This window comes from Lycorma delicatula, chromosome 5 (assembly GCF_047948215.1).
Source record: "Lycorma delicatula isolate Av1 chromosome 5, ASM4794821v1, whole genome shotgun sequence".
Lineage (NCBI taxonomy): Eukaryota > Metazoa > Arthropoda > Insecta > Hemiptera > Fulgoridae > Lycorma > Lycorma delicatula.
Genome location: NC_134459.1, coordinates 113,757,582 through 113,767,595, shown reverse-complemented (window position 1 = coordinate 113,767,595; position 10,014 = coordinate 113,757,582).

Below are 10,014 nucleotides of genomic sequence, written 5' to 3'. Positions count from 1 at the left end.
CAAATCTTTTTGTACATTAGTGTGATGTTATTTGTTTGCATTTGTAAGGTTTTTACACAGAATGATTTACGAGGAAAGAAAAATAATCTGAGAACTAATTCTTGAGCCTGAAATAAGTTAAAAAGTTCATAAACATATGTCTGAAAATGCTTTTTTATCAAGTTATGGCTAGCAAAAGATTTTCCTCAGATTTCAGAGTTCCCCTGGTGAAATGAGGTCATACTGAAATTTTTAAGGCATTATTCATGGGGAAAATTTTATGGTTTTTTAGTTTTTGACCTAAAAAATTGAATAAAACAGGTCCCAAAACTGTACCCCCTGCAGTTTTTAAGATATCTGATGTAGAACTGAAAAATTTTATGACAAAAAACATTTTTTAAGTTTTAAATATACTTTGTTAAATGACTAATAAATGCATAAATTTTATTATCGCAACTTGTACATAATTTAATTCTAAGAAAATTAATGTAATGAAGTCTATGAAAAACAAATAAAAACAAAACACAAAACTTAAAAGAAAAATGTTGTAAATTTGTAAAAATTCAAAACAGCTGTTTTTAGGACAACAAATTCAGATTTTTGAAAAATTAAAATACTTTTAATTTACTCTAAAAAAAGTACTTATTGGTTTATACTGTATTAATTTAAAATAAATGTTCAAAAATTCCACTATTGACATCGATGCACTTTCCAACTAACTTCCTTACATTTGCTGTCGCCAACCTAACGGCATTTTTATGCTCCTTGATGAAGGCAGCAGCACTGAAAATGCAAGCAATCAGTTCAATACATATAATTTAATTTTGCTTGTATACCTTGCATTTTATTCAGCCCCATAAATGGTTTTCTAAGAGAACAAGTTCCAATGATCTAGCTCGCCAATTTGCCAGCCCTCTATATCCAATCCATTTACCAGTAAATTTTTCATCTAATAATTGTCTTTTATTCATTTTTATTTCTTCATCCATGTAATCTATTAGTGCTTCATCAAGTTGATGAAGATTAACTAATTCTTTTCAACAATGAAAAATTTTCAAGCTCTGTAAGAAATTCATTGTTAAAAACACCACATAATTTCTTCCAGTGACACACTTTTCTAGTATGAAAGGACCTATTAATTAATTTCAAAGTATACAGTAAACATTGCCAATCTAATTATTCACAGGTCTAAATTTGTTATACTAAAATAGTTGTTTTTTATTTTTACAGATTCATAACATTTTTCTGCTGTTGTGCTTTGTTTTTTGTAATAAAAGTTGATTTTTTTTGTTTTTCATTGACTTTATTACATCATTTTCTCAAAATTACATTCTCTACAAGTTTTGATAATAAAATGTATGCATTTGTTAGTCATTTAACCAACCTATTGTACTTCAAATCTAAAAAAACATGTTTTTTTTACATCACCAAATTTTTATTTTATATTGGCTATCAGGAAAACTATGAGAGTTCTGGGATCTGTTTTATTCAATTTTTGAAGTCAAAAAACAAAAGAAACCATCATGTTTTCCCCCCTATATAATGCCTTAAAAATTTCAGTATGACCTAATTTAACAAGGGGAACTGAAATCCAGGCAATACTTTTCACTAGCCACAACTTGATAACAGAGCAAAAAATAAACAAATACATTATTTGACTTTCACAAAATTATTTAAAAAATCAAAAAGTTGTTTCAGTACACAATACCTTCCTCAGGTGTTACAAACATACAAGTGTTTTGTTTGTAACACCATATTCTGTTTCTAAAATTGTATTCTCTTTGTTTACCACAGTACCTTCCTCAGGTGCTAAACTCTATCCTGTTTGTACACCTGAGGAAGGTACTGTGTACTGAAACAGATGCTGTGATTTTTTAGACAATTTTATGAAAGTCAAATAACGTATTTATTTTCTTTCTTTTATTATGAGAGATTTTTTATATTTACTAATTCTTCCATAAAAACAAAAAGAATACAGATACAATTGAACTTATATTTATTGAAGCATTTTGTAGTCCAGAATTACCAACAAATAACTCCCGTTGCTCCCAATAATTTCCCATGTCCTCCCAAATAAATGGACGATTGAAATCGTCCTGTACACTCACTTCACCATCACTATCTTCCTCATCAGCAGCAGCATCAACAGCTGCAATATCATCTTCACAATTTTCACTAATTTTGCTGCCAGTGTCACTACCAGAAAATAAACTTTCATTGGAATCGTTTAAAATCATCTTGAGATCAGCTTCAATCAAAGATTTACTTGAGAAAGCCATGGTGTCAATTGGAAAACTGAATGTGTAGGTCTAACCCAAATTCAGAAGCAAGTTCTATATGACTACAGTAGAACAAATGAATATCTGTATGCGCTATAAAGTACCATGTAATTTATGAACATGATGCTTATGTTTGTTGATCATAAATTTTCTACAATTATTTGAAATTATAAGACTAATAAGGATAGAATAACATATAATGATAAATGGTATCTGGGATTTTACATCTTAGATATTGTGCTAACAACAATGATGTAATACTGTAAATAAAATTTATGTTAATGGGGTCATTGACTTACGAAACCGAAGTTCATTATTTCAGCTGCAATGTTAACTCTTTAATTCTGACCTTGAGGACACATGGGCAGTGCAAAGTCCGTCATGCAGCAGTCCGTATTTCTTACAGAGGTCGGCAGCATAACGCAGAAGTTGAGTCCGTACGAAATACCAAGATTGGCGTCAACAGGTTAAGAAAATTTATACATTTATTGTGTTACTAAGCTTCAAAGTTTAATTTGACATGTATTTTGGCTGTAAAATTAAAGTTGTGATGTATTTTAAGTATGTTTACAACTATTCATATTGTCTTGTGTTGCCTTAGTGCAATAAGATGCCATCAGTATACCCGTAGCAGTAAATATTTTTGTGAAAAAATTTGTTTATGAGCAAGTACATGTGTGCTTGTTCTGTGTATTTTAGAAAGATTTCAGTTCTACAGTGATTAAAAAAACTGCCAGCAGTAAAATCATCTGATACCAGGGTTAAAACAACAGCACCAGTAACTAAAAATGATCATTAAGACAAGTGAAAATATTTTGAAATCATTAAAAACATGTTTTATTATAAAATTTGGTTCAGTTTGTCATTTAAAAAGTTTATTTTCTGTACACTGGAAAGAACGTGCAAAAATAATAATATCAAAATAAATAAAAGAAACTTTAATAACAAAGCTAATGAAAACCCTATAACGAAGAGATCTTCAAAGTTTTTATCAAGAAGTTTGTCATTAAAACAATTCTCTGGTTTACATCAATAGCCTAATCTTTTACCAGACTGTGTTAAAACCAAAGCCAAGTTTGTGGTTTTAGCACTCTGTGTTTAGACAATCCCTTATAAAATCTAGACTGTAGATTGAATCTGATAAATTAAGTATGATTTGATACATCATGGGAGATGAAGGGTATAGATCTCAAAAATTTGTAATTCCAAAATGATACCTGATGAACTAAATAAGTATTTAACGCCAAACGACCTGACCAAAATTGGTGGTATTGCTGGAAGTATTTAATTGGCTTTGGTTTAGCAGCAGGATGATCAGACAGTGTGCTCTGTGCAAAAGTAAACTGCAACTTGCAGAACATTTCCACAAAGTTAAATAATGAAAGCATTAACCATTTGGCAGAAGGGTATTTTTCATACGGTTTAATAAAAACCAAACCTAGTTCAATACATTTAACAGCCTGAGAATGGAATGGAAAAAAAATTTATGAGAAAATTATTACATTTAATTCTTTCCTGGGGCTCCCTATCTACAAGCCTGTACATTAAACAAACTACTACTGATTTAAGGAAATCATAAGTGTAAACAGCCAAATCTATGTGGCTCACAGAATAGATATTTCACATAGAATGAAAAAAAATGTATATGTATGTTTTTAATACATGTATTTATATATACAATCTCCCTCAATGAATCATGAGACCTTGCTGTTGGTGAGGGGGCTTGAGTGCTCAGCAATACAGAATAGCTGGACTGAAGGTTCAACCATATCGAAGAGGTATCTATTGAGAGCCAAACTAAGGAATGATTCCTGAAACACGGCAGCAGCTCTTTCAGTAGTTGTTAAGGGCGTAGGTCAGGACGACTTGAACGGCCATACCAACTCAATCCTCTGATAACTGCACAGCTGAAAACTACAATGCAATGGTAAACAACAGCTGCTTTTTTTCCAAGAAAATGTAGCTCTCAGCATTTTCATATAACAATGATGCCTTCCTTGGTAAAATATTCCGGAAATAAACTAGTCCCCCATTCAAATCTCCGGGTGGGGACTACTAAGGAAGGAGTCACCAGAAAATTAAAAAATAACATTCTACGAGTCAAAGCATGGAATGTTAGAAGTCTAAAAAAGGTTGGTAAGTTAGAAAATTTAAAGAGGGAATGGATAGGATAAATGTAGATGTAGTAGGAATTAGCGAGGTTCGATGGGAAGTGGAAAATAATTTTTGGTCAGGTAATTATAGAATAATTAACTCAGCTTCAAATAATGGGCAGGCAGGAGTAGGTTTCATAATCAACAAGAAGATAGGAAAGAGAGTAGAGTATTTCAAAATGCATAGCGATAGAATCATTGTAATAAGAATAAAATCTAAACCTAAACCAACAACGATTGTTAACGTCCATATGCCTACAAGCGCCCATGATGATGGCGAGGTAGAGTGTGTATACGAAGAGATTAAACACATAAAAGGAGATGAAAATTTAATAATAGTTGGAGACTGGAATGCAAGCATTGGAAAAGGCAAGGAAGAAATATAGTGGGTGAATACAGACTGGACAAAAGGAATGAAAGAGGGGATCCACTTATAGAGTTTTGCACGAAGTATAATTTAGTAATTGCCAGTATCCAGTTTAAAAATCATAATAGAAGAATATACACAGGGAAAAAGCCAGGCAATACTGCAAGGTATCAGATAGATTACATCATGGTTTAGCAAAGATTTAGAAATCAACTTGTTGACTGCAAAACTTACCCAGGAGCAGACATAGATAGCGACTATAATTTACTGTTAATGAAATGTAGATTGGGGTTTAAAAACCTGAAGAAAAAAGGCGTCAGATGAATCGGTGGAATTTAGAGAAGCTTGAGGAAGAGGAGGTAAAGAAGATTTTTGAGGAGGACATTGCAAGAGGTCTGAGGAAAAAAGATAAGGTAGAAAATGTAGAAGAAGAATGGGAAAATGTTAAAAAGGAAATCTTAAATCAGCAGAAGCGAACTTAGGCAGAACAAAGAGAACTGGTTGAACACCATGGATTTCAGACGATATATTGCAGCTGATGGATGGACGTAGAAAATGTAAGAATGCTAGTGATGAAGAAAGTAAAAGAATTATCAACAATTAAGAAATACTAAAAACAGGAGGTGCAAACTAGTGAAAGAAGAGTGGATTAAAGAAAAGTGTTCAGAAGTGGAAAGAGAAATGAACATAGGTAAAATAAACGGAGCATACAGGAGAGTTAAGAAAAATGTTGGGGTACATAAATTAAAATCTAATGTGTTAAACAAAGATGGTACACTGATATTCAATATGAAAGGCAAAGTCGATAGGTGGGTGGAATATATTGAAGAGTTATACAGAAGAAATGAATTACAAAATGGTATTATAGAGGAAGAAGAGGAGGTCGAAGAGGATGAAAGGCGAGCAATACTGAGATCTGAATTTAAGAGAGCATTAAAAGATTTGAAGGGCAGTAAGGTTCCTGGAATAGAAAGAATACCTGTAGAATTACTGCGCAGTGCAAGTGAGGAAGCGATTGATAGATTATACAAACTGGTGTGTAATATTTATGAAAAAGGGAAATTTCCATCAGACTTCAAAAAAAGTGTTATAGTCATGATACCAACGAAAGCAGGGGCAGATAAATGTGAAGAATACAGAACAATTAGTTTAACTAGTCATGCATCAAAAATCTTAACTAGAATTTTATACAGAAGAATTGAGAGGAGAGTGGAAGAAATGTTAGGAGAAGACCAATTTGGTTTAGGAAAAGTATAGGGACAAGGGAAGCAATTTTAGGCCTCAGATTAATAGTAGAAGGAAGATTAAAGAAAAACAAACCAACATACTTTGTGTTTATAGACCTAGAAAAGGCATTCGATAATATAGACTGGAATAAAATGTTCAGCATTTTAAAAAAGTTAGGGTTCAAATACAGAGATAGAAGAACAATTGCTAACATGTACAGGAACCAAACAGCAACAGTAATAATTGAAGAACATAAGAAAGAAGCCGTAATAAGAAAGGGAGTCCGACAAGGATGTTCCCTATCTCCGTTACTTTTTAATCTTTACATGGAGCTAGCAGTTAATGATGTTAAAGAACAATTTAGATTCAGAGTAACAGTACAAGGTGAAAAGATAAAGATGCTATGATTTGCTGATGATATAGGAATTCTAGCCGAGAATAAAAAGGATTTAGAAGAAACAATGAACGGCATAGATGAAGTCCTACGCAAGAACTATCGCATGAAAACAAACAAGAACAAAACAAAAGTAATGAAATGTAGTTGAAATAACAAAGATGGACCACTGAATGTGAAAATAGGAGGAGAAAAGATTATGGAGGTAGAAGAATTTTGTTATTTGGGAAGTAGAATTACTAAAGATGGACGAAGCAGGAGCGATATAAAATGCCGAATAGCACAAGCGAAACAAGCCTTCAGTAAGAAATATAATTTGTTTACATCAAAAATTAATTTAAATATCAGGAAAAGATTTTTGAAAGTATATGTTTGAAGCATAACTTTGTATTGCAGTGAAACTTGGACGATCAGAGAACCTGAGAAGAAAAGATTAGAAGCTTTTGAAATGTGGTGCTATAGGAGAGTGTTAAAAATCAGATGGGTGGATAGTGACAAATGAAGAGGTGTTGCAGCAAATAGATGAAGAAAGAAGCATTTGGAAAAAAATAGTTAAAAGAAGAGACAGACTTATAGCCCCACATATTAAGGCATCCTGGAATAGTCGTTTTAATAATAGAGGAGGACAGGCAGAAGGAAAAAATTGTGCAGGCAGACAATGTTTGGAATATGTAAAACAAATTGTTAGGGATGTAGGATGTGGGAGGTATACCATAATGAAACGACTGGCACTGGATAGGGAATCTTGGAGAGCTGCATCAAACCAGTCAGATGACTGAAGACAAAAAATATATATTTATACTATATACAGACTTATTGCTGTCTTAAGTTTAGGCAGAAGGAAAAAATTGTGCAGGCAGACAATGTTTGGAATATGTAAAACAAATTGTTAGGGATGTAGGATGTGGGAGGTATACCATAATGAAACGACTGGCACTGGATAGGGAATCTTGGAGAGCTGCATCAAACCAGTCAGATGACTGAAGACAAAAAATATATATTTATACTATATACAGACTTATTGCTGTCTTAAGTTTGTTAACAGTGCATTGTCATAATGCCTCGAAATTGTGTAAATCATTTGGATGGCTTTTGTTATGTATGCGGTGAGTTTACCGTAAAATCAAACAGAAAAAACATTACACCTTTAATTAAAAATGCATATCATTTGTACTTTTAGTGTAAGATTGGTGATCAGGATAAGATATGGACTCCTCATATAGTATGCACTAATTGTTCTGTATATTTAAGAGGATGACTGAAAGGTACAGGGAAGGCTTTGCCATTTGGTGTACCTATGGTTTGGGGTGAACCAAAGGATCATGTAACAGATGGTTACTTGTTTAACAAGTGTGTCTGGAATTTCTAAAAAATCAAAACATATACTGTAAAATATCCTTCATTGCAATCTGCAATCATGCCTGTACCTCACAGTGAAATTATTCCAGTTCCTGAGCCACCTGTGAATGTATGTTTTGAAAGGAGTGATGAAGAATCAGGCAGCAGACTGAAGAAGACAACAATAATTTTGATTTATCTTCCAATAAACCACATCTTACTTATATCACAAGGTGAATTAAATGACTTGGTTAGGGATTTAAATTTATCAAACAATCAAGCTGAACTGTTAGGATCAAGACTGCAAGGTTGAAATTTACTTCAAAAAAATACGGACTCTTGAAACCGACAAAAATAACTTTCACAGTCCTTTATCGATGAAAATAATTTGGTTTATTGCACAAATATTGAGAGCTTGTTATACTTAAGGCAAGTTCATAAACCTAAGGACTGGCGCCTTTTCATACATAAGCACAGGTATAGTTTCAAAGTGGTTCTACTACTCAACGGTAACAAATATCCTTCGATACAAATTGCTTATGGCAATAATTTGAAAGAGACATACTATGCAATAATGCCGAATTTTTGGATATCAGGCAAAAATTAACAAGTGTATATGAAGAAAAAATTAAAGAAAGAATACTTGTTGGTGCTCAAATAAGAGAGTTGGTATATCAGAGTATACTTGGAGATGATGCATTTAAATCAATGTAATATAATGTAGAATGTGCAACTTGGGCTACGTTTAAAGACATTTGCAAAACTTTTTTCAGCAAACAAAAATCTGACATTTTCCACTATATTGTTAATCAACTTCTTACTTCATACAGAGCTATGGGATGTAATATGTCTTTGAAAATACATTTCCTCTACTCACATCTGGACTTTTTCCCGGACAACCTCGGAGACATAAGTACAAACACGGTGAATGTTTCCACCAAGACATTTCAGTGATGGAAAGCCGCTATAAAGGGAAATGGAACACTAACATGCTAGCCGATTAGTGTTGGACATTAATTCAAGATGTGTATGAGGCTATTTATAAAATAAAAGTATCAGCAAAATCATTCTAACACAGGTATGGCAGAGCAAAATTATAAATTTTACAATTTTTATTTAATTTTTACTATAATTTCCCTTAATTTTTTTTTAAGCCTACGGGTGACAGAAAAATTGTATTTACAGATCTGTAATGTACGCAAAAAGCAATTCAAGAAATGCTATCACACTTAGAGAAACATTAAAAAAATTTGTTTTGTCTATTGGTATTAGTTTATGAGCTGTATTTAAAAATGAATTTTCACAAAAAATTAAGTTTTAAAAGAAGAAAAAGATGAAAGATGATTTAAGTTATTTCTATACATTTTCTGGGACAAACACAAAAGATTTTTCTACAGTTAGTGATAATTGAAAACAGCAAAGGGAAACCACACAATATTGGTTCAAGCAACAAATCACTTTCATTACGATTAACGAACCAATTACGCAATGTATAAAGTGATCAAAAAACCTTAGCTCATAAAAACAAAAATACTTATTCTATTTAATTCAATGACTGTATCCTTTAAAGTGAGTTTTTTCTGATATAATACACTTATCCCAACAATGTTTCCATTGTTGGAAGCATTTTTCGGTCATTTTTAGTGACCGCCATAAATTCTCTTGTCACATTTCTTTTGATTTCTTCTCTGTCTTCAAATTTCTTTCCTTCATCAAAATGTTAAGTTTAGGGAAGAGCCAAAACTTTTAGGGAACATGTCCAGCAAATCTGGTAAGTAAAGTCTGCTAAAGTTGTTCATTATCGTGTATTACCAAGATGTCTGGTTAAGTTCTGATGCATACATTGGAGCATTGCTATGATGAACTTTCCACTTGATTAAAATTTTTGGCTCTTTCCTAAGCTTTAAATTCCATTTAAAGGAAAAGAGATTTGAAGACAGAGAAGAGAACACATGAAATGTGACAAAAGGACTTATGTTCACTAAAGACAACTTTGAAAAATGCTTAAAAAATTGGAAACGTTGCTGGGTTAAGTGTGTTACATCAAAGGACAAGTCACTGAACTAAATAGGTTAAGTGTTTTTGTTTTTATCAGCCACGGTCATACACAATTCTTTTGATCAAACCTTGTATATAATTACGTACAAGGAATTTTACCAACTAGAGTATTCCATTTTAGTTCAACTAATTTTTAAAAAATTGTATTTCATCACTATTTTTGATTTTTATGATATTTGGTATATGATAACTACCCACCTTGTAGTGGGCAAAGAATAT